The 27,464-nt window shown below is 38.6% G+C and overlaps 1 pseudogene; it reads right to left on the reverse strand.

The window, feature by feature from the left end:
• Window positions 1–22,916: 22,916 nt before the first annotated feature.
• On the reverse strand, window positions 22,917–27,054 carry LOC146318486 (uncharacterized; annotated as a pseudogene).
• Between the last annotated feature and the right edge of the window lie 410 nt (window positions 27,055–27,464).

Consider the following 27,464-nt stretch of genomic DNA (forward strand, 5'->3'; position numbering starts at 1 on the left):
ATACAACATAATTCAAACAGCGGATCAAACAAAGCCATGAGGTGTACAGACACTTAGTTGCTTAACTGCAAACTCTCCAGGCAACAGGTGAGTTTACCTGTAACAGATTTATCTAATGTGCACCATTGGTTAACCATGTTGTAAACTTTGGGTTGACACTGATAGAGGCTGGACAGATTTGCTGTTGCAATGGTAATTTAAATATTTTGACATGAGCACAGGTGAAAAAGCACCTTTTCTCTAAAATCAGTACAATGTAGGTTAGAGCTTGAGTGTAATTCTTGCTTTGTGTTTTGTCTCCACAAATGTTGTTGCTGTGTTTACATACTATATTCTATTTAAAATGTTCAGTTTTGATTTGCAGTGCAAAATGCAAACTTTGGAGATGCATGGATGAATTGACTGATTTCACAATGTGGAGAGAAATACTGTTTTCATCGGTGTGTAGCACTGTTTTGTGTTGTGTTTGATCCATGTATTCATGTACTTTACCCTAACACAGTGGTTTCAAACTGGGGGCAGAAAAACTGCAGGGGGGAAGGACCAGGGGAAAAATATAGAGTGAAACAAAGTTGAATGAATATGATTTATGTAGAGAAAATAAACAAATAAAAGTTTACTGATTTTCTACTTCTAAACTTTATTTCACTAAAATTAATCTTTTGAATCTTTTTTAGCGGTTCCAATCCCAATTATTGTTAATGATTGACAGTTGTGAGGTGGGAGGTTGGGGGCACAAACTTTTGGATGTTGGAAATATACAAATTTATGCCTACATTAAAATGACTGCCACATACATTGTCCTGAGCTGAAACAAATTTTCAGACTGAAGCAGATGTTGATCACTTGTGGCCCCTAGCAGCTGGTTAAAAAGAGTGAGAAGTCAGCTGTCAATGGTCATATAAAACATATAGAAAATAGCTGCCTCACAGCAGTTCTTCACCAACCAATCAAATTACAGTTTAGATCCATGTCTGTCCACACTCATATAATGTCTATTGTCATCGTTGTAGGTTTTTTGGTTTTGGTCTGGCCTGCGTTGTGTTTCCTTTTTTCTTTGTCTCCCCTTCCCTCCCCCCTTTTTCCTTCCAGGGCAGTGTGTGTGGCAGCGGCGGCAGTCATTGGCTGGCTCAGCCTAATGAGACGCACCTGGCTCTCATCATCACATTCCCCCTGCTATTTGAGCTCGGCCAAGTCACCACTCCTGTGCCGGACTATTCAGTCGCAGTCGGTAACGTAGCGCAGCAAGTTTCAGTTCTCCAGTGGACTTATGGTGTTTTTTCGTGGCTCTAATCTTCAGTGTTTTTGTGCAACCTTCAGTGTTCCTCCCGACCGTGTGTGCAGCTCTCAAGCTCCTGAAGTGACGCCAGCTCGGTTACTTCCCTGCCTGCTCTGCTGCGCCAGCCAGCCGACCGCGTCCAGCACCTGCCCTCGCCTTCAGTTGCTTCCTGTCCCATGTGATAAAATAAACTTTCTGAAAACCTTTCTTTATCTCCGTCTCTGCATCCGGGGTCCAGGCCAAACTCAGAACATAACATCTATAGTGAAGTCTGTGAAGGAATTTAATATGGAACTTACCACGGTGTTGACCTGTAACTTTAAAGACATTTAATAAAATGTATAAAGGACATCCCTATGTTAAATTCTCACTATATATGATTTCAGTGAATAATTTCCTGTGTCTTCATTAGAGGCTATATTTTACAGAGGAGGACAGAGGACTGATAGAGAGCTGAGCTGAACATCATAATGTCACAGTGAAGTTGACCCTTGACCTTTTTGATATAAAATGTCATCACCTCATCATTTTACCCTGGTAGATATTTATGTGCCATTTTGGTCAGAATTAGTGTATGAAATCTCAAGTTATGGCCCAAAATGTATTTAGTGAGGTCACAGTGATCTTGACAGTTGACCTTCAACCATCAAAAAGAAATCAGTTCATCTTTGAGTCCAAGTGACCATTTGTTTCAAGGTTGAAGAAGTTCCCTCAAGGTGTTCTTGATGTGTAACGTGCAAACATAATGCCTCTGGCCAGAGCTGTCACCAGTATGGAGCCACTGTTTTTTTTGTTTTTTTTTTGAAGGTTTTAAAAAAAATGTGAATCACAGAGGTCCTTCAGCATATAGTCTCGAATGTGCACAAAAAAATTGGCTCAGAGATCACAATCAGGCAGAGATGTCAAAGAATCAACATGATTTAAGAGAGGTCTCCAAGTCTTTTCAAATGAGTTCAGGGAGCCATTGAGGAAGAATCTAAGTTTTGCTTTAATCCATTTTAACAAGAGTGACCAAGAAAATAATAACTTGATGAAAACACAGGAAATTAGTTTTATGTTAGCAAAGCAAAACCCGTGTGTGTTGAGCAAAGAACTCCTCTTGTATAGTTGTGTTTTCCTTTTAAATGGATAGTTCACCCAAAATGAAATTTCAGTCATTCTCTAGTCACCCTCATGAGTGAGTCAGGTTTAGTTTTTCTGTCCACAAAACACTGCTGGAGTTTCACAGGAAAACAGTGCTGCAGAATCTCCCAAACAAAGTGAATGTGAACAAGTGAATGGTGATCTGTTTTCAAACATAAAAAAACAAGAAAATAAAAACAGAAAATGCCTCCATACTGCTTGTCTGGCATAAGCCAAGTCTCCTAAAGCCCCAACATGCCAAGTTGATTAAATACCCTGATTAAATTCACACCATGTTTTTAGTCTGAATCTTCACTGTAGATCCTTAACTTGGAGCCACGTTGATGTGCGCATACACACTGTCTGAACTGGGTGTGTGTGTGTGTTGTGACGCTGTGCAAACTGCAGGTTGGGGGTTTATAGATTACTTGATTTTAGATTATGCCAGACAAACAGTATGAAGGCATTTTATGTTTTTGTTTTTTTTCAGTTGTTTTTTACATTTGAAAACTGGTCTGAATTTTATTCAGGGGGATTGTTGAATGAATATAATTTATGTGGGGGAAATAAATAAATAAATAAATAAAAGTTTGCCGAGTCTAACCTTCAAATGTGTTTTTCACTAAAATTAATCTTTTGAATCGTTTTTTAGCAGTTATTGCTAATGATTGTTACAAATTGTGAGGTGGGGGGGTTACAAACTTTGTTCAGCTTCTGAAAGGCAGGTATGCCAGCAAAAGGCTGGGAGCCACTGCCCTAATAATATCTCTAAAAAAAAATAAAAGACAGAGTATTTCATAAAAAGTAGAAATGTTAAACATGTTTTAGACTGAGCACATTAGTGTCTAACTGGTTCAAATGAAATCAGATCATATGAAGCACGTGTGACAAAGTTTTTTGTTTGTTATTTTACAGTTTTGAATGAAGATCTGCTCTCTTGCTAAAGATCTGAGGTGTTCTGTTACTTGTGTGTGTGGTTGGGTGAATTGTGTGTGGTGTTTTGACAAAATGAGCCCTGTTTTCAAAAAGTAATTATAAAAAAATGTACATTTTGGAGGCCATGTTACTCTGAGTTAAAGAGAGAAAGTTGAGGTGTCAAGGAAAGCTTCTTGTAAATCTAACTCTCTCTGTGTGTGTGTGTGTGTGTGTGTGTGTGTGTGTGTGTGTGTGTGTGTGTGTGTGTGTGTGTGTGTGTTTGTGTGTTGTTCAAGCCTGTCTGATCATTTTGTTGGTCGTCTCATTGAAGTGTCCTTCATAGCCTCTCTAAGCAAACACACAGAGCAAACATTCAGAGACATGCTGTGGTCCTAGGAGACACCCAGAGAGTAGCAGCTGCTCTGTCTACACACACACACACAGCTCTGCCATGCTTGTTTGTGAGGGTTGGTAAACATTGATACACATCCCTTCACACAACTGCTATTGTGTGATATGAGCCTCAAGGATTAATTATTCTGTATTTCCATTGATGCTGGTGTAAGTGGGATAAATGAATCTGAGGGCAGCCAGGCAGATAGGGCCACTTTAGGGGTAATAGGTGAAAAAATGACCAGCTCATGCAGTGACAGTGTGTGTGGCAAGCTTTAACTCCCGCTTTCTGACTCCTGTTTGACCGAGCAACAAAACACATCATGGAAACAGGAAAATGAGTGATGAAAAATCAAAAAATAAGGGAACTGTAACATTCAGGAACTGTGTGGCTATCAGAAAATAATAAACACCTTTGGGCCAATCAGATGGCAGTGTTCACCGTGACTGTGATTTAATTTTATATCATTGTCTCTGTTTCATGTATGTTCAGTCTTTGTCCTCTGCTTTTCTCTTGCGTGTCCTCTCTATGTTCACACACACACGCACATATCTACAGACATACAGTATGGTATATGGTTATCATGAAAGGATTAGCAGAAGCGTCAAACACCTGCAGGACTGAAAGCAAACTGATGAGCGTGACAGGATACTGTCCTCAGGCCATATGCAGCACACTGCATCCTACACACACACACACACACACACACACACACACACACACACACACGCACACACATACAGGCCTCAGTGAAAGGTTCCGGTGTGGAGATGAAGGAGTGTGTCAGATTATTGTGACAGGCAGTGAATGAAGATGTTGGGCTGTTCAGCCATGGTACAGTTTCTCCTGCTGACAGCAACACACACCAGACGCACTCAGCAGAAATGCAGCCGTGTCTAGTGTGTGTGTGTGTGTGTGTGTGTGTGTGTGTGTGTGTGTGTGTGTGTGTGTGTGTGTGTGTGTAATATGCAGGCAGAATGTGGAGAATGTGTGGTATGTACAGTGACTGTATTTATCTTTAAACAGTCAACAGAGGGGAGAATGATTATAACTTCAGTAACACTGATTGAGAGACCCACATGAACCTGGACTGGTCTCAGGACAGTGATGAGAGACAGCAGGTCCTCCCTGAACACACCACTCTGCACACTTTATTTCAGCTGTTGATTTCAGTCCTGTGCACATTGGGTGGACCAGTACTGGCTGATGTATTTTGGACATCAGACAGTCCAGGATCAACTGGCATCACATTCTGATCACAGGAAAGGAAACTCACAAAACAAGAACAAACAAACAAACCCCAGACACCTATTGCCCCCTGTGCAGCAGCGATCAAGCTCCAAAAGCACATCAGAGAATTCAGCCTTCTGTCAGAAATCTTTATGGGCATTCACAGCCTGGAGGCTAAATGCAGTGTTCAGAGTGAATGTGAAGAGAGGTTCTGCAGTAATGGCTATTGTGGGTAAACCAAAGTGTTTTTTGAACTTAAAAGCATGTAAACATTTTCTAGTAGATACCCCTAAAATTGGCCAAATGTGACTTTTAATTAAACTAATTAAATCAATTAATACCCTGTGTTGGTGAGATGCCCCCCAAAACTAGTCTCTTACTCAGTGCAGTACAGCATAGGCAGTATAGAAAATTATTGTATAGTCTGTTCCAAAATCTATTTGATAAAAGTTAAATCACAGATAAACAAATTCCATTGCCAAGGTGCTCTTGATAAATGTAGAAAAAAATCAACTCAACTGCATTCAGCTCTAACGAGTAGCAACACAATAGCAGAAGTTAGCCGCTTCCAGTAAATTAAAGATCTGAGGGAATTTTTCTTTATTAAAAAACAGAACTCTGTTATTTAAAAGTATAATCTGCAACATAATCCCTTCCAATCCTCGCTTATGACCCACTAGAAATGTGTGGTGGTGATCCCTGCCCTCTGCCTGCCTTTCCTTATTTTTTTCTCATTGTTTCGCTGTGCTCTGGAAATTTTACCAACCCAGAACATTGCTGTTTGTGTACTGATGCATTTCGAAACAACTCAGACAAATCCTGCTAATTCTGTCTTTAACTTTCTGATTCTGATGACCATACTTATGGCAGCAGTCTTATGTTAAATCAGACTAGGGGATATTTTTGTTTTTTGAGATGGTCAGTGTGTCACATTATTTGATCATGGAGTCATTATTTTTTGTAGAGACATGGCCAGCTACTCATTGTGCCCTAACCAATCAAAGCTTGCAGTCTTTCTTGCGTGATGTGCGGAGGTGATCAGTGCGATATCAGCGACCAATTCACAGTTCCACCTGACAGCACAATGAATGAATACTTCTGTTTGGTGACAGGGTTTTCTGGTTGAAGGTGAAGCACACATGAGTACTGGGTGATGAAGGTTCTAGTCAGTATGGAGAAGGTGGGTGTATGGATGAGAAACACACTGTGTTCAATGGGTGATGTCACACTCACAGATGGGATATATTTGGTGTAATTCTGCTACCTGAGGGTGAGGGGTCAAATGGCAACAGGTTCACATCTTTAAAAGTTCTCTGGGCTTCTATTGGTTAATGTCTTGTAACAGGCCTGTAGAAGTCAAACTCGTGAGAATGTAAAACCTCTTTGTTGGGATGTCAAGGCATCCCAGATGTCTGCCATATTCACATAGTCACTTAAACCAGCAAGTGTCATGTCCAATGTTTGTTTTCACTTCCAATATCTGTCTGATGGCTTAAATATTAAATCTAATCTAACAGCATGTAAACATGGAGCACTACAACTGACCAATGAAACCAGGACAACATTCATGAGAAACAGCATTGTGCATTCATAGTGGTGCTTTGTGCTCTAATCAGTTCTATTACATTCCTGTCAGGAGAGGCAAACCAACTAAATATCACTGGAGCAGATTTGAAATGTCATGTTGTAGACTATGACAACAGGAACAGTGCCAAGTCATCTAGTGTGTAATCCCACGTACCAACATAGAGCGGGAGAGCTGTGGACAAGGTTAATTGGTATTTTGAGGAAAACAAACACTTGTAGCGTCACTGTAAACAGAAGGAGATGCGCTTGTTAAAACCAAACACTCCACATACAAACTAAGAGTTGGGGCCACATAGCTGCAATTAGATCAAGGTGAAATAGTCAGTGGTGAAAGAGTACTGAAAATCTGTTCTCAAGTACAAGTACTGTTACATTGCTAAAATATTATTCAATTACAAGTAAACATGGTGTTAAAAATGTACTTAAGTTAAAGTAAAAAGTCTTTGTCTCAAAAACTACTTTTTAACCGTCACCACTCCAAACTAGGTTTGCAAATTGTGCATTTTTCCTGAACCAATAGTTGAAAACACTAACAATCAATTAATCATTAGTAATTAAGTGTCTAAGTTTAATTTTCCTTATTCAAAAAACGGACAAAACAATGTCAGATGATGTGCAATTACTGCCATGACTATTGATTAAATATCCATGAATACATTTTTAGTTGGTAAAATTATTAACAGCAATTAATTGATTAATGATTGATCATTTAGATCTTTACTCCAAATGTGTGTTGCTGCAGTGTTTTGTTTTATTTTTCATCCATATGTCCTGGTTTTCATTGGCCCGTTTGTGATCAGATCACCCAACTGGCTACTAAAATGCAGATGAAAGATTTGGATAATAATTCAAATTGTACTCAGTACTCAACTATACTAAGCATTTAAAAGCAACTAAGTAGATTACATCTTGTAATGCATACATTCGAGTAAAAATACAGACTTGAAATTCTATTCATAAAAGTATAAGTACCCAAAAAACTACTTAATTAGAGTAATTTAAGTATTTGTAATTAGTTTTTTCCACCTCTGGAAATGGTTTCCTACAGGATTTAATAAGCCATAGCAACTGTCACCTGGTTAAAGGGAACTGAATCATGTAATCGAGGAAGATTTAATAATTGAACAAGTTTTAAGAATTACAAAATCAGAAGACCCCTGCTCTCCATAAACTGATGTACAAAGTGGATGCACTGTAAAGATGAGAGAGGTAATGGCCTGTAGTAGCCACAGAAATGCTTTAGGTAAACATGGGGCAGAGACAGACTGAGGAAGGGGCCAGAAAGTGGAGCAGCTGACAGGGCAATCTTTCCTCAGGGAAAAACAGTCATTGATCTCTCTTTCCTTCTTTCTGGAAGACCAGTATTGCAGATGGCAAGGGCGACAAGAGCATCTGCAGGAAGCTCCCGAACTACTAACTGGTCTTTGATGAGATCAGAAGGGGTTCCACTTACTTACTCACTCACTACTACGGAGCAGAAGGAAGATTCTAGCTCCTGCTTGCTGGTTCCCTCAGTCCTTGGTCTTAGCCCACCTTTTTCACACTGGGAAAGGATGGAGGCTAAAGGTCAAAGCATTTGATGTTTAGACTCTGCAGGAGCATTTGACAAGGAAAGGTGAGCAGGCACCTAGTGCTCCTGAATAACATTATGGACCGGCAGGTGTTACTCACAAGTTGGAGAAAGTGAGCTGAAAGGTTGTCAGAGTGGCTACTGGCTCTGGTTCACAGATGGATGACCTCACGAGCTGCTCACAGATAGCTGAGTGAGTGGAGACCTCCTGCCGAACCCTCCAGTGAAGGTAAGCTGTTGAAGGCGTGTATGGCATTGAGGGGCACTGGTTTGTGACAACAGCTCTTATGTGACTGGATCTGAGGCAGACAGATTGTACTGTGATGCTGTGAAGCAGAGTTGAACCCAAAAGTGTGACGCAACACAGACAACAAACAATCAGATATAAGAGTCTTCTTTTGTAATTCAATCAATTTTTATTCTAGAAAACTAGCTTACTGGTAAACATTTAACTTGTCAGTTTGTTAGGAGCCCAATACTCTGAACCTACAGCAAAGTCAAAGTAACAAGGGTCTGGACAGAAAGCTAATGGTTTTGGGCATCCTCTGTCTAATACATTTGGCAGCAGATCAGAATCACAAATAATTTATTGATCCCAAGGGAGAAATGATAAGGTGCCAACCATTGCATCATTCAGGAAGTGTTTTTGTTTTAAAAAGAATTCCAGTGTCAACTCTGACCTGCTTTTTGCAGGTTCAAACTACACCACATGTCTCTTATGTCAGATTGTTTCTTGATCAAATCTGATTAAGGTATAAAATACATTTTTCAGTGGAGCAAGGTTTCCTAAACCCAGAACATAAAGGACATTGTATTTGCCGACGTACCAAATTTTACTTCATACAACTCTCAAACACTTAATGGTAGATTTAATCCCTCGAGTATGTGTAGTAAAAAGCTGGCGCTGGATCAAACCTGACAGGCAATCTTCTTTAACGCTGTGAATCCTAAATTACAGCCCTTCGACTGAACGTCAAGGTTAATTCCCTCACCCAGGGTAATGAAATGATTCCACATGACACCTCCAATTGGTGCCTTTGGAGCTGTGCCCAGCAAAGGAGCTTCCTGTCACACAGGCTGTAAAATAGACATGAGATGGAAATAAAATTGGCAAGGCGAAATTTGCCAGGAAAATACCTTTTTTGTTATAAAAATCCCTCAAGCTCTGAATTTTTGTGCTATTAATTATTTTAATGTGGCAAGGACTGAAAAATAGACATTGTACAAAATAAAAAGCTCTTATACACACACACACACACACACACACACACACACACACATATATATATACATATATACATACATATATATATATATATATATATATATATATATATATATATATATATATATATATATATATATATATATATATATATATAGTGTATACATATATATAAACACATATATATACATATATACATATGCATCTATATATATATGTATATATATATATATATATATATATATATATATATATATATATATATATATATATACATATATAAAGGAAAATGCAATATGCACAGCCAAATTGTAATGTTTGGATGGTAGGACAGTAAATCTGGTAGTACACCAGCTGTCATGTTTATGTGGCAACCAATCTGCCATTTCCCTGCTCCCCCTCACTCCATGCTCCACCAGTTCAAATGCCCCCCTTAGCCCTCACCATCCCCCAAAAACCATCCAAATACCCTCCCTCTGCCTGACACCACCTCCCCCCTGCTCCCTCCCATCAACATGACTCTTTTGTGTTCAATGCCATCAGGCAGATAATGTCACAGGCAGCCAGCTTCATTGGCTCTGTACCTCAGTGTAGTTAGACCAAAATCAAATCAATTTACAAATGGATCTTTTCCTCTCTGTTTTGGCCTTCCATCCGCACTGAACTGCTGCTTTGGTAACATTCTCCAGGGTGGATTCACTGAAATGATACTCTCACGGAAATGGTCTGGAGAAAAAGTCAGAAAAATGTCGCATTTAGTAAACATCGATGTAGACATGGATTTTGGGCAAATTGGAAGTTCTGACTATACATGTACATGACTGCAGTGAACCATTTCCAGGTAGAAACCTGCTGTCTTCACCTAGAGACTGTTTTTACAGAGGAGGACAGAGGACTGATGGATTGCTGAACATGATGATTATTATTGTTATTATAATTATTATTATGTCACAGTTACATTGACCTTTGACCTTATGGATATAAAATGTCTTCACCTCATCATTTTATCCTATTAGATATTTGTGCAGAATTCTGTCATAATTTGTGCATGAAATCTTGAGTTATGGCAAAACTTGTGTTCAGTGAGGTCACTGTTGCCTTTCACCTTTGACCTCCAAAATGTAATCGGTTCATCTTTGAGTCCAAGTGAACAGTCGTCACAAGTTTCAAGAAATTCCCTGGAACATTCCTCAGATATTGCAGTCACAAGAATGGAATGAACTGAAAACATAATGCTTCTGACCATAAAAAGCATAAGGGCAAAAAAGTAATAAAAAGTAGGTTAGAAAAAATAAAGTATCAAAAATTCTGAATCACGAAGGTCCGCCAGCATCCAATCATGAATGTGCACCAAAAACATTAGGCTGATTGGTTCACAAATATTTGAGATTTTTGTAGGTCCGTTGATCATGAACACACTCGCACTCATGCACACATGGAGGCAATTACATGATCATCCTGAGAACAATCAAATGTAAAATGTGATATTTGTGTGAATCTTGATGTACAAATCAACTGACAGAGGAGAAAAGGAAGGTGTTAACTGTGGTGGAGCTGGTAGCTTGAATCTGAGGGCTAGCAGCAGGGGAAAGGACAAAAATATGACAAAACCTGCACAGAAAATAAGATGAGGAAGAGTTAAGGTAAGAGTGCAGAAGTGAGAGAGAGACAGTGAGTGAGTGCACAACAGATCAAAAGTTTCCAGTAGTATTCTTTGACAGTCTTGTCTTGAAGAAAATGTGAATTAATTTCCATCAACTATGCAATTATAAGAGTTGGTTCATTAAACAATTTTAGAGGAAGGTGGCACAAAAAGATGGCATGTTGTTGAAAAACATTGTTGAAAACACAAAATATGACAGGTATGATTATATCTTGTATTAATTTAAGGATATTGGTCCATGTCACTGATGTTTTCATGTCCTGACATTTTTCATCTATTGATATACCAACTTTTCCATTTTACATTCATTTCTCATGTAGCCATTTTTTAAAGGGGTAGTTCACCCAAAATGAAAATTCAGTCATTATCTCCTCACCCTCATGACGACTGAAGGTCACCTTTAGTTTTTTAATCCATAAAAGTTTCACAGGAAAATAATGCTGCAGAATCTCCCAAACAATGGAAGTTAATGGTGACCACTTTTCACACATTAAAAAAAACGGTAAAAAAAAATTAATAAAATAGCTCCATACTGTTTGTCTGGTGTAATTCAAGTCTCCTAAAGCCCCAACATGCCAAGTGGTCTACAAAAATGTTATTTACACCATGTTTTTAACCTGAATCTTCACTGTAAATCCTTAGCTTGGAGCCACGTCAATGTTGACGTTCACAGTGTCTGAACTGGGTGTGTGTGGTGTGACAGTGTGCAAACGGCATGTTGGGGCTTTAGGAGACTTGGATTATGCCAGACAAACTGTATGAAGGCATTTTGTGTTTTTTTCCAGTTGTTTTAATATTTGAAAACTGGTCACCATTCACTTCCATTGTTTGGGAGATTCTGCAACACTGTTTTCCTGTGAAACTCCAGCAGTGTTTTGTGGACTAACAAAATAAACCCGACCCTCAATCAACATGAGATTGAGTAGATAAACTGAATTTTCATGTTTTGGTGAATTATCCCTTTAAGTGCACATTGAAAACATGCATAAAAAATTGTGGATGGAATCCCACGTAGTGTCAGTCTACAATATTCTCAGTGTCAGATCTATTGATCCATGAGCACAAAGATCATTCTGAAACGGACTGATCTGAAAATGATGCTTCATTATAATATCCTTGCCAATACAACAAATGAGGAATACACAGTCTGACCTGACCAACTGTGTCCTTTGGGCAACCACAAAACATACAGAGAGGAAAAACAATTATCTTGTCACTGTGACACCTCATTATACACCAGTGAGAGGTCAATAATCCTTTCAGTGCAGTAGAGTTTATCAGAGCTGCTCTTTAGTTTAGATTGAGGAGCTCTGAATTAGCCGTCACTGATAGCTGTCACAGCATGTTAGACACACAGAGCACACTCTGCTGTCAAGGTCACATTGTAACAGTGCTGGTTGTCCACATGACACTAACAATGATTATGGATTCATTAACAGCTTTCAACATGATTGATCTTTTTTTAGTTTTACTTTCTTTTTCCGTTTGTCTCCATTATTTGTTTGTGTTTCAAGTGGCCCCCTCAAAGATTTTCTTTAAAATGAATCTGTTGAGTCACCTACCATGTTACCTTGAGGAAAGAAGTAATGTAATAATGATTACTATTTAAATATTTGCAGTGTCATGAACTGAGCATTCTGGCTCATCAATTGCACACTGCATTTTTAAAGTCACTGGGAAACAACAACAACCTCCGAGCACGCTGAAAATGACAAATTAGTGCCTGGGGGATTCGGGTTTGTAATGGGTGTTCTTTGGACCCAATAGCAGCACATAGAAAATCTGGGGCAGTTGGTAATGACCTTTATTTTAACAGAAACAGAACAGGAACTAGAGCTGATGAAGAAACACAGGTTGCAGTTCGCTCTATGGGCTAGGAGCCCAAACACAGTCTCGGGGTGTCAGACTCGAGGAACGGGTAGAGCCAAACCTGGACACGGGGACCGAGGGAGAAGACTGAGGGAGAAGACGTGAGCCCTCAGACCCATACAATTCCGTTCTCTTACTAGCAGGAGTGACAGAGAGAGGCTTACTGGAGGCAAGGTTGATGAGGCGACGAAGCAGAGGAACAGATGAGGAGTGTACAGCAGGGAAGTCGGGACCAGGCAGAGAACTGTGACCGACAGACACACCAAGCAGCCACAGGGACAGGCAGGCAGAAACCAGGAACGCAGAGACAGAACTCACAGTCAGGGACAGAAGGCTGAGGTGAACATCTTCGGGGTGATGTAGCCATTTTAAATGCCAGAACTCACCTCCTGACATGCAAATGTTCCACCAAAACAAGTTATCTTGAGACACTATTTTGCAGCACCACCATGACTGCATCCAGGACTTAGCTCCACCCAAGAGGTTTGTGTGTGTGTGTTTTTTTTCCAGCTGGACTAAACCTGGACAACTAGACTTAAATGAAGAAACTGTTGGATTTTCTGCACAACATTGAACTGAATAGGATATAAACCACCATCAAAGGTACTTTAAAAACAGGTAGAGAGCACCATCATAGCATTTAGTCTGCTGAATCCAAGGAAGAAGAAGGGAATGTTTTCCTCTGTAGCAAAATGTGCATGTGTGGAATTCTCCAGTGCTGAACTCTGTGGAGAGAGGTCTGGCTACACAATTCTATGAAATGGGTGATGAGGACAACATTCCTAGGAAAAAAATGCTGTATGATGTTGCTTCTGATGTTATCTCTATAAACAACACCATCCTTGTGATTAGGAGACAAATACTGAATCATCATCAGATGATAGACAATGCGGTCCAAGATTGCTGCTATGATTGTGATCTTAGGGGCCATAAAACAAGACAACAGTTACCTTCATCACTCACCACAGTGAGGTGATAGATGAAGAGCTGCAGGCAACAGGCTGCACATCTCCATTCTCAGGATCATTTCACTTGCATTGCTCTCAGACCCATGCCCTGTACAGCATAAAATCAGATCATGGTTGCTCACAGAATAATAGAAAAGGCAAATTATTGCTGATTTTTTATTATATAATAATACAATTGTTTGTTTTGAAGAATTCTGTGAATTCCTATGTGCCCCCAAATCAACAAGGACTGAAACTGAGACTTTAAATTTGGCATCAAGTTGATACTACACAATAGGGAACAGAATTGCCAGATTTACATTGCATTTGCCTTTTGGGAACACAATTGTGTGCTGCAAACGTGGCAGTTTCATTATTTAGTAAGTTGCATGTAAGAGTGTCGCTAAGGAAAAGGTCACAGGAACAACACTATCAATAAATTTCATCCCCTGGGGAGCATGACTGTCAGTAAAGTCTGATATTCTCCAAACAGGACAGACCAGCAGGGTAAACAATGGGCTGTGAAAGAAAAAAAAAATCAGGAGTTTGTCTCAAATTAATGACTGTCCACAGGAAATGAAAGGGCAGTTGTGGTCAGCAGTGGGTCGGAGCTATCTGGACCAATGTGATGGACAAAGCGACTGGCTCTGGATTGTCACTGTCATCCTGAGGCTGAGTGGAACAGAATGTAAAATATCAATACTAATGATAACTTCATGCAGTCACTTCAAACTTACTTGTCTAATTGCATGTATGGGACATTATACAGAGGTCTTTGATTTCTTTGAAATGACACTGAATCAGGATAAAAAACAATTCTTCCCTTCACTGAGTCCAGACCAGGCAGAGCTGGATTGCACTGGGTCCACTGACTTTGTGTGCTCAATGTGTCAAACTAATCTCAGTGGTACATTTTGTACTATGCATGTGTATCTATCTATATATCTACCCTGTGGCATGTGTGTTTATCCAAAAGACAAACACAGTAGAGGAACTGAGGCTGAACAAGTTGTCAATACACTCTCTCTAACCTGCAGGAGATAATAAAGCCAGTCCTATTCAAAATTTCCTTCACCCCCACCACTCTTATCTGCCTCCACCCTTCTTATGGGACGAGGGCATTCAAATTGATCCCATAGATCCGACAGATATGCTGAGAAACAGACTCATTCTAAATTCATTGGCAGACTCATTGATTAAAGTGTCACCAGGACACTACCTCTGCTATTGTGTTCCTCTTGGATTGTTTGGTTTTAGATGACAAACTGGTCAAGGCTCCACCACATCCATGCTGTAACCTAGCTGTGGTTCTAGAATCATGTCTAATCTTGTAGATGGGAATGTTTAAGAGGTATTGAATTTCAGGAAAACATCCAAACTAAAATAAAAAAATAAAATAGTGAGCTTTAACATTTGCAAGATCACTTGATAGTTAAAGATACACAGCCATGTTGCAAAATACTGGGGGGTCTAAGACCTCTTCAGTGACGACAGAGAACCCCTTCCAGCCTGATAAGCACAGTTTCTTAAAATAAATTATTTTATTTTATTTATTAAAGTTTTTATTTATTTATTTATTCCATCTATCCATCCATCCATTTTTGACATTTGCAGTTGTCACTAAAATGTCTGAGTATTAGTCATATAGTAAAACAATGATTCACAAATATGAATACAGAAAAAGAATATAATTAATTTGTGCCTAGTCTTTGCTGACATGGGTGGGAAGACTACAAATGAAGGCAAGATGAAAGTGTGGCCAGATGCATTTTCTACAAAAACAAGTGCATTCACAAAACACCTTTCATTTATGTGAAACAGCCATGCATGTGTGTGTTTCTAAAATTATTCTCACTAATATGGAATAAGGAATTCTTATTATAATTATAAAGCCTTATAAATCTCAACAAACCTGCAAAATGTGCATGGGACATGATCACAGCTGTCAGATAGTCTTGAACAGAGCAGTCACATGGCAGCTGGCGGAAATGGATGAGAGCTGACTTTCTGATGGGTTTATGCATGTTCAGCCTAAAACACACCCATGAATTAATCAAGGCACTTAGGTACCACTGATAGGTGTATCCCGCTGTGCCCTGCTTTTGCAAGGGGTGGGACAGGACAGGATAGCCTGACACCCTGATGGAAAATGGTGGATTTGAACACACCCTGAATAAATTAAATCCATTGCACCTTGCACATTCAACTTGTACTTTAGATCAGTGTAATATAGGGCCCTAAGACTCTTTGTGAGGTTCTTTGAGCTGAATGCTACCATGCTCACAATAATAAAACTAAATGTTGGTGCAGGTATAATGTTCACCATGTTCACAGTCAAAACTGAATAAGCCTGTTGGATGAGAGGTGAAATGTCATCTAGAACTCTACCAAGTCCAGTTGCCTACAACAATGTTTTCTTCGAACATGTTCACAGTCTCATTTCAGCATGTTAGCATGCTAACATTTGCTAATCAGCAGTAAATACAAAGTACAGCTGAGACTGACAGGAATGGCATTCATTTTACAGTTGAGCAAATTAAGTGAAATCAAGTCAAGGGATCACTTAAAATCAATTATTGTATAGATATCTGTACCAAATTTCAGGACAATCCATCCATATTGAGATATTTAAGTGAGGATTAGAGTGGTGGACCAACAGACAGGTAGACATTAACATCAATAGACCTCGGCATGGCTAGAAAATATCTGGTGAATGAGAAAAACTATTTCAGGAAGAAGCAATGTGTTAGGTACTGTGTTTTAGAGGATAATTATTGTGTTATGTGTGCCTACAGTACCGAATGAGTGTGATGTTTCCTGTCTTTGTTCAAAACAGTCACATAATCCTTATTTGCCCATTTGTCAGTAGACAGATCACATCACAGGTATGTGCTTACTTTGACCTTACTCTCAAACAGAGCAAAGTCAACCTTTGCCTATACTGCACATACACACCATACACATATATACAGTACACAATGTATATTGCTCATTTTGTAGTTTGGTCTGGATGTCTTGTGAAAGGTCAGCATATCTGACACACTCCTGCTGATCTAATGACAGTATGTACTCTGGTAGCTTCTGAGATAATACACTACATCAAAGTATCCTCAATACATTCTCCATTGATTAGTGGCGGTGTTCCTGTCCAGCTACCAACCTCACTCTTACCACAGGTCTGAAGCAAACTGAGAAGAACGTGGGGTCCAAAATGAGTGAGGGTCCCTTTCTTTGTTGCAAAAATGTGTAAGAGTATGTTACTTTCTGTGTTTCTGTGTCTTTCTATCTTTTAAAAAGTACTTTTTTTGTTGTTGTTTTCTTTTTACAAAAATGTGTACTAATGTCAGTATTAGTATGTTTGAAAAAAATTAGAGGCTTCCAATTTGATCTTAAATTTATTATTTGTCAAATAATATGCATTTATCACCAAAGTTACAGTACAGTTACTCATTAAACAACTTTTCTTTAAATTATTTTTTGGGTTTTCATGCCTTTTATTTTATTGGACAGCTGAAGATATGAAGGAAAGGGGGACACAGGTGGGAGCCAAACCCACAGTCGCTGCAGAGGACCCACAGCATGGAGCTAACATTCCACCAACTAGAGCTGCCAGGCCACTACTCCTTAAACAACTTTATGTCCTTTTTGCAGTATTATCTGTTTGGGAGGCAGTTTGTTTCTTGGAACACATGAAGGAAATTCACCTAAATAAACACCAACATTGATGACCAGCAGCATAAAGAGTCTATATCAGGCCCCAAGGCAAGATTTTCTAAGTTGGCCCTGCTCGTCACAATAAGATGTAATATGAGGTAATGTAAGAAGTGAATGAAATAAGTGAAATAATGCAACAGCAACATGCACTGCACAGCTGACACCAAAGAGAACTAATTACAAGGAAAATAAACTCTTGTGATATAGAAGAGGAGTAAACATAATCAGCAACAGAGCACCTCAACACAGTTGAACATACAATATAATCAGAGAGTGAACCTGCACATTATTCATATCTGCATTAAGGCATTTGCCTATAAACACAAAATTCAAGTGTGTATGTTGATTGTTGGTCAATTATTTTTGGAAGCTTTGCCTTTTCATTCTCAGCTGCTTCTTTCAATGTTTTTTTTTGTGTTCTTTTGTGTTTGTACTTCACTGCTTGTTTCTCACTTATTTGCTGTATCGATACTTTGGTAGCTAACTTTTCTAAATGTATTTTGTCTTGCAGTAATATTGTGCATGTTCACTATTGCAATAACACAGAATTCCACATGGGCACACTTTGTACATTTTTAAACATCAAATCCCCCATTAATCCTAATTTAGGGTATGAGTCAATAAGCCATATGCTCGTATACATGAACTTATTTTGTGTTATTGTGATGTTGTTTATTTGGTTAATGACATCAAGTTTGTGATGCAGCTGAGTAACCTTTTTGGCTCATGAAAGGGATAGTTCACCCAAAAGTTCACCCTTTAGACACCACCTATTGCTAAATTGATAGTAATAAAAACTTTAAAAACTTTACTTAATCTTTTTAGATAAGAGGTTGCATGAAATAAATTTATCTAAATCCAGATATATTTTTTAAGTTGAGTGTACTTATAATTTTTAAGTAATTTCATCTTATATTTATTCTTTTGGCTTACATATTATGAGTAGAATTTACTGTATTTTTTATGTTTAGTGTACTAAAAAGAATTATTTATATTTAAATCAATTTTAATGTTTTACTTTTGCATACTAAAATTGTGTTTAATCTAATTAAACATTTTTAGTTATTTTTATTATCTTAAATTTCAATAGATTCTATATTCAGACAAATAAATCAAACCAAATATGTTTAACTCTTACATCATTACATCTTACATTATTATCATGGTCCAAAACAAGATACAACACCATTTTTGCAAACAAGAGTATCAGTGATTCACATTTTATAACAAAATGTACTAGTACCATCTGCTTTTTAAAAAATACTACCAGTAAACAAGTTCCATTCATAACAAAAAACAAAAACAAAAACAAAACAAAAACAACAACAACAAAAAAAAAACACTGCTGTTGAGATAACATCTAGACACTCAAACTGAAAGGACACAATGAGTGAATATAATATCTTTTTTTCCACAAAATAAGCACTTGCTACACAGTAAAAAAAAACAGAGTGTCAATTTAACTCTTAGAGAGTTTAATTTAACTCTGTTTCCGATAACATTTGGTCCCATTCAAAATTAGAGTAAAATTTACCAGTGTCAACTTTTCAGAGTTATTTCTACTCAATTCAGTGTCAAAATGAACAATGAAATGTGTAAAAATATTTAACACTGAGGTTTGTTCACACTGTTCAGAGTAATATGATTAAACTTTATAGAGCTAGTTTTACTCAAAATTTAGTTTGTAAAATGACACTCTAATGTGTAATAATATTTAATTTTTATTTCTCTACAGTTATTTTTTACATCTAGGTGATATGATGCTATTTTACAATGATGCTATATATATTACTGAATTGCTGTGATCTAACATATAAAATGGAAATAAACACAAACACGTTTACAGTAACAACTTGCTTTAATGCTCACCAGATGAAGCAATATGGGACACCAAAGAGAGCTGTGTCATTCACTCCATATGACATATGTATGTCAAAAGGCCTGGGATAATGCAGATTGTCAACATGAAAGACAACAAAATCTTGCTTTGTCCTGGTCACTTCATATGCATGGAAATGTTCTTGAAATGTTACTGTAAATAAAGGCAAAGTGAGAAGCAATAATTTCTCATGTATTATCAGAACTGACTCAATCTGGTAAAAGAGAGGCATTTCAGATTCAACTTTGCCACAAATAACCAGATGAGGGCGGTAAACAAAACCATTGTGTTTAGCCCAATTCACCTTCATAACTTGAACACTGGAGGGCACTTGCATTGCCTTGACAATTTCAGAACCTCCTTTTACCATTTCTAAAGACACCATTTTTCCAGGACCCATGTCTAATCATCTAGAAGTCATTGAAAATTGCCAAATATGTGCCAAATGATGCTGGTGTTTTTTGACCAGCATTTTGGTGATATTCTTAAATGACTTGAGCTGAATTGTGCTTGCCTTTATAGTACATGCACCAACTATGAAGTACAGGTCCTATTTTCTGGATGCAGCGGGGATAAGAAAATGGTGCTTTAATAAAAGTTTTTTCTGGGGATACAATGTTTTGAACAGTTTGTGGTGTTCCACAATCAAATGTTTTAAATATACACACAGACCTTAAGATAACATGGGAGAAAATAAAACGTTCATTATTTATAGTAATAAAAGACGTAGGCCCCAATGTTGGTCAGTAGAGGTTACCAAATCTCCAAAGAAGAGGGGAACATTCCTCAATAAACACCATGACTGACCTGCATTCAGTCCCAGATCATTAGACTCTCCACCTAAATTCACAGCAACTGGCCTATTGTCTCTCTCCATGAATCCATAATCAAAACTTTGTATTCTTGAATTCAGCTCCCCCAGTGTAACACGCTGTTCTTTAAAATACAAAAACAATAGCTTCAGTTCGTACTGGGCCACCCCTTCCAAAATGTCATGCATCACATCAACTGAGAAGTTCTCAGTTGTGTGAAAATATGTCAATGAATTCAATGAACTTGACCTCTTCACACCAAAAACATAAGGAAGAGATGGATTATGAGCCATTTCTTGACAGTGAGCAGTGTGGGTGTCTTTGGTGTGCAACACTATTTTGGAAGAATCTTCAGAGAATTCTGTTTGAAAGTCATCTTTTTCAGCTAAACAAAATCTGCAACAGTACCTTGCACTGAAAGACTCCACCAGACCAAACAAGCTATGTAACCCTAAATTATCACCAGTAACCTGAACCACACTGCCATAAACACGACCTCCATATAGTGGAATCTCAATACCATCATTCTCTAAAACTTTAATGTCTCAAACAACAGGAGCAAGAATTTCACTAAAACCATACCGTTTAAGATCTTGTGCATGAAATAAGGCACACAGGTGTATGTTGGCCAACATAGAATTCCATTGTGGAGAGACATTTCTTAAGGTAAAATATATTGCACCCAGAGGTTGCGCTAGACTTTTTCATTGTCTGTCATTTTGACTGACAGGGTCATAAAAATCCTGTCATAATCTATTTTTACCTGTCACTTTAATTTTTAAAATGCTAATAATTACATATTCAATAGCATTTACTTTTCATTCATTTTTAATTAATATTCAGTCCAAACAAGCTGAACAGAGAATCCACACCGTACCCCTTTTATCAACACCATCATCATTATTGGGCTTTTTGAAGAAACTTCAGCTGCTGACACTCAGCTGCCGTGACACTAGGTGCGTTTGAGATGATCCAGGCCTGCGCAGAATTGATCAGCAGTGATCGCCGCATAGTGCATGCCGGTTAGATTTGTGTCTTGACTTGATCCCGACTTGCACATGTGGGCAACAATAACCTCACGAGATCGAGGCGGCCACAGTTTGTAGTGCCAGATGCCGCAGCTGCTCTCCACCGACTGCAAACGCCTGGCTGTCACCTGATTGAGAAGCTGACAGGCTCTGATTGGCTCCTAATTTTGACAACAAACACCACGTGTTGTATAAAATACTAATTTTCTGTGTAATTGTAATATTTAACACTGGATATATTAGTCTTCTGTTGTGCAATGAAGTTTTAATCTGTCAGCAAGCAGATATTTTGTGTCTGATAATAATAAAGGTTATATATATTTATATTTATCAAAAGAACATTTTAGTGCTTTACAAGGCAGATAAAAGAACAGATGTTACAAGCGTCAAAAGGAGGATCTCTTCTATTTTAACTTCAATCAATGATCAAGAACGCACTTTATTTCTTCAGCTATGATCATGATCTGCAGACTACAGGTAACCTACAGGTGATCTAACAGGATGTTCGTGTCTCTTCCTCTACTCTCTTGTAAGTCTGTTGAAAACTGTCCGACTTGACTGCAGCTTTTTGTCTCCACCTCCTGCTGCGGCCTCCTGATCTCGTCTGCTCTCCAGGCGAGGCGCAGTTCATCTTGAATGTACCTAATAGCTAATTAATATGCTCACTCGCCACCAAGTGGTCAGGGGTGTGAATTGCGACCTGTCAAAAAATGACAGATGACCTTCAGATTTTTCCGTCACCGTTTTAAAAAACCGGTCAACGACAGAAAATATTCGGTTAACACGACCCCTGACTGCACCCAATTTATGAATACCTCGCTTGGAACCAAGAGTATTTGCAACCTCGAAGTCATCATAGAACATTTGGATCTGCACTGTGTGCTTTTCAGTTGAAAACAGAGGGTGAGTCTTAAATAGAGATCCATCACAAATATCTCTGAGTCTAGAATCATCAGTGTCTGAGTTTTTCAACATTTCAGCAATATGCTGACTTTTAAATATCAACTCCAATGTAGATAAAATTGGAACATACATGAATTTATCTTGAACAACTATCTGATCATATGTTCCAGTCTTTTTATTTCACCTTGTGTCAAATCTTGAGCCAATTACACATTCAACTGTTTCTACAGTTTCCCACTTGCCTGATAAAAATTTTGATCGCTTGTATCTGAATTAAGAATTGTGAAAGGATTCTCTAACTCCTCAAAACATGCTTCAACTTTCTTGCACGTTTCAGTTTCTCTTTCATCACTAAATACATGCTTAATGACAGTTTCTTTAGCATGCTGCTGGATATCTTGAACAATCTCTTCCATGGAAATCACAACAGACACCTGCTACCTTTAAATCTGAAATTTCAGATGCACAACTATTTACAAGAGGTGTAGAAGACACTGCGGAGTCTGCCTCCAAATGTTCAGACAACACATTAACATCAGTGTTATTACACTCAACACTTTGGTGTGGTGAAAAATCACCTTCTTGAACAGAATCAAATGAACCGCTTACATGGTACTTATTCAGATGCTTTCTGAAGCCTGAAGAGCTACCAAATGAACGTGAGCATCCCTCTTGGCCACATTTAAGATGAAGAGTCCGGCCTTAAGATGCTTTATAAGGCTGTTTGGTTTCCCATGGTCACTTCTGCAAAGAAAACACTTCATTGTTTGATCTCGACACTAATGCACCATTTTTGATCGCAACTCTGCAACTCTGGGAGTTTCCTTCGTTTCCCCCAATGTCAATATTGTAAATGATTGTTTGCAGAAACGTGAAAAAGTTAGCCAGGGAAGAGCTGCATGAGGTACCAAAGACGTAATGGGCCTTAAAAAGTTTGTCCCACTGAACCTGTTGCCTTACATGGAAGTGCATACTTTTCAATCACAATAAAGAAGGTGTGAACGCTGCTTCTTGCAGGCCCCTGAGCGAGGAGGTAGTGCTGGCTGCTTTGACTGATGTTACCGAGGTGCTGTTGTACACTGGTTCCAGCCTACAGCCAAAAATTCAACAGAAATATTTAGTGACCAACCTCTGACAATAGAGCACTGTGCATGAAATTGAGGTGATGAAAAGTATATTTTAAACAACTGTTCAGCATACTTTTATGTATCTGATGAGGTGTTCCACAGCCTGACATGCCAACATCTTCCCTGGCCTCTTCCTTCCCTGTGCAGATGGTGGCAGGAGATGGAGGAGCAGGAAGATGGCAGACATGTCACTGTCCCAGCCTAAAGACCAACAAAAGTTAGGTTAGCATTAAGATAAGATTTATTTGTTACATACACAATAATACAATGCACAGTGAAATGTGTTACTGTGCTTGTTCCCAGAAATAATGAAATAAAAAGACAGTGTAAGATATAAGAATATCAGATATATAAAATATAAAATATTTATGTCACATGTACATTAAATTGGCACAACTACAAACAATAGCAATTGAAAACACCCCCTGTCTTACCATCCTCAACCACAGCAGTTGACTCAGCATTGTGCATTAAATCCAACAGCTCTGTGGTGGGTACCAGTCCATGGCTTTCTGTTATCACTTTTGTCTTGAGATTGGTGGGCCACTTCTCTAAGAATTTGTTGGCTGTGGCCTCCCTAAACAGCAGTCGGAAATCTTGTTCTATCTGTAAAGCAGAAATACAGTGCATAGAAAGGAGTGATGAGAGACACTGCATTTGTGATGCCCACTGATGTGTGCACACATTTGTGAACTTAAATTATTTTTTGTTTCTGTATTAGCCCTTTGGGACAATATCTGACGGTAAAGCTATAAAGATGTGCTGCCCCGTTAGTTACTGTGTAATACAGATGGCTTACCAGTCCTGGTGTGTCTAGAAATCTTGGGAAGACTGAGAACACATCTGCTGTTCTCTTTTCATCATTGACCATTGAATGACAATAACTGAAGGTAGCTTTCATCTTCTCACGGACAGTGTCTACATCAGCAGAGTGTTTCAAAACAGCAATAACTGCTTCCACATCCTCATCAGATGACACTTTGTCAGCAGTGAAGGGTCTAGGTTGACGACAGCCTGGCCCACCAGCTTAAGACAAAACACAATTTTATTGACTCCTGCCTACACAATTCATCAACATCATATGTAACTGATAAGTAAACGTACTTTTGGGAGATTTGCTGACAGAGGCACCTCTTTCCTCTGCAGCTTTTCTCTGAATTGTCTTCAACCGCCATGCAAGGTATCCTGAACCGCTCTCTGGGTCGTAGTACTGTTCCTATAATTAAATACATGCAGACTGACTATGCTATCAGCATTTCTAAGGGCAATTATGTGTTAAATGTTGTAAGAACAATTTTACTTACATATCCATGTTGTGAATAGGGGTCTTCCAGATATGGAAACAGAGCAACTATCCCCTGTGCGTACATCACTCTGACACTTTTAGGGGGGGGGGGGGGGTGTCCTAATGTATGAATTCAATGATGACAATCACTCAGTTAGACACAGTTAAAAGCAATCTGAATAGTAACAATGTTTCTTTATAGCCTACATATATGATTCTTACCCAGGTGTTTGTGTCATCTCAGCACCAAGTATGTTTATCATCTTTCTTCTGGTGGCATCTTTCAGAGAATGAGTTTTTGCATATTCTTGCATGATGTGTTCACCACCAGGCTTTGTTGTAAGGATTTTTTCAATCAATTTAAATGGAAACAAAATATGCAGTCACAGATTTTTAAACCATATGTACAACTTGAAAATGGTAAGAACAATAATGATAAATAATAATGATAAATAATGATAATGATAAAAAACACTCCTCATTAAATGGAACAAAATCCAGATTAGATTTAACAACAATATCCACTACCCACCACTTTTGCCTCATAGTTTATGTGGCATGGCCTATTAGGTTCACTTCCTTCGGCAGTGGCTGCTTCTTCAGGAGGGTCACACATCGTGAAGTTCAGAATTATAGTATCTTCAGATGTTGCTGAGCATGATGATGATGATGATAGAGAAGCATCTGTGCATTAGGGAAAATGAACAAAACAGAAGCATATTAAATGTAACTGTTATTACTCCCATCCCAACCATTCACATATGTGAATGGTCAGTGATTACTAAGTTGTTCATTGATCAACATGACTCGGAGGGTTCCAGGTGACTCCTTCACTATTTTTCAAAGACCTCTCTGTCAATTGCTGTGTCAGATTGGTCTACCACCTTCATATCTAGCTGCCTGCCTTCTGGTATGTTAAATTTTAGGCACACTGAAGTAAAGGAAGGACAAGGATATTACAGAAATTATAACAAAACCTGAAAACTTTAAAGACCTTTTCCTTCTGATGAGAATCAAAATGTCAACTAAGTAGAGTAAGCCTCATGTTTTCACAAAATGGTGTTGTGTTGACGCTGAAATCAATAGGTCATTCCCATCCATTTTAAGGCACAGCAGAAACAACTATCAACTTAGATAATTCAAAAGGAATGGTTTCATGATGAATTAGATGTATCAACCAAGTAAAAAGTTGTGATATTGTTTTATCCTGATGTACTCACTAACCTTCTTTCATGAAGGCATCTAATATTAGGTCAGACAACCTAACACACTTCTGCTCCCTGCCAAACAAAACATGCTGCAGCATATTCTATTAAAACAAAAAAAGGGAAAAATAACAACAAAGAAAAAGCAGCTGAACAAGGAGTAACCTATTAATGTGCTTATATTGTTCCATAACCTGAGCCTACTTACCAACTATCGGCCCACTCTGATTGCAATTCACTTCATTACTGTGAACAACAAGGCAAAGTTGATATAGTTAGGTTGTGATCAAAAACTCCATCATCATCATCATCATCATCATGCTAAATTATCATCCCCAGAGTTTCTCACATATTTTGGAGGAACTATGGTGGGTGGTCTGGGGCCATGCTCCCCTATCAGAAAATGTCTACATTTTTAAGTCAAATGGATCATTCTGGCAAAATTTAAAAGTCTATGGTAAAGACAAAATAGTTCCTTCTAAGTCCATTAAGTAGTAGAACAGAAAGACTTAAAACGTGACTATTTTAGTAGGAGTCCAAGAGAACCTTTAAATATTTTTGATTGGGAAATTACATGCTCAAAGTTGTCCAGTTCTTCTCCAAGCAGTCCCTCTTTATCTTAAGTTTTTCAAAAAGTTAACAGGGGGATATCAGATAAACCGCTGATTCTAGAGCTCACTGCCATAGTTAGCTCAATAATAACAATCGTTCACGTTGTACAATTTACGACGTTCCCTAAACATCCCATAGTTACAGAAGCGGCTATAGTAGCATGAGTAGAGATTTAGCTAACTTCGGCGACAGCGGCTCACTACCCGCTGTAAACATACGTTATAGCCAAGCATTCGTTGTCACTTTACGGGTGAGCGCGTCTCGCTGTGCATAAGCACCACTTTACAGATTTATTTTACTTTATTCGTCATTCGAGAACGAGCAACAGTACAGTGTGCGTGGTGCAATGGCTGTGGCACTGTGTAAAATGCGCCACTGTCTGTGTAATGTTAGGCACCTGCATTCAGAAAAAATATGTAGACTAGTTAACACGTTACATACTGCTGGTGCTTCTTAACTACTGAATGAGAAGATGTCGAACTTATGAACTGCTAGCAAGTTAGTTGCTAGTTGCATGACAGTGTCATCCAACATAGAGATAGATGTTGACAACATGTCCTCAAATGACATCTATGAAATTATAAAACCGTGTTTAGTTGAAAAACAACTATTACACGATGTTACGGACACAGGAATATTAACGTTACTTACCGGACTGTGGCACCACTCCAGACAAGTCCCATGGCATGTTCCAGCAGATCATTCAGGACGTCATGCAGACTGGCCAGCCACCTACTAAATCAAAATGATCGGGAGGGCCAAGACGGCAGTGGTGTAGGTGAGCGTGTCTTTTGCTCTGTAGGGTGCTTCAGAGGTTTTGCAGTTATACAACCGATAAAAACTCTGCATTTTGCACAAAGACAGCACACATGTGCTAAGCTAACCAACTGTGACATTCTTGAACCGAATGGTGAAAAGGAAAGGTAAGAATAGCTCATCCACTGCAAGCACCATGATGGAGGGAGCCGACGAAACTATCTCAAACTCTCCTTCCTGGGGAAGCATTGATAACATGACTGCCACTGAGGTAAACGGAGAACAAACCTGAAATAATTCAATCAAAGAGGTATGGTATATTCCAATCCAAATCTTCAATTT

The sequence above is a fragment of the Lutjanus erythropterus genome, chromosome 12 (genome assembly GCF_056507025.1).
Source record: "Lutjanus erythropterus isolate fLutEry1 chromosome 12, fLutEry1.hap2, whole genome shotgun sequence".
Taxonomy (NCBI): Eukaryota; Metazoa; Chordata; class Actinopteri; order Lutjaniformes; family Lutjanidae; genus Lutjanus; species Lutjanus erythropterus.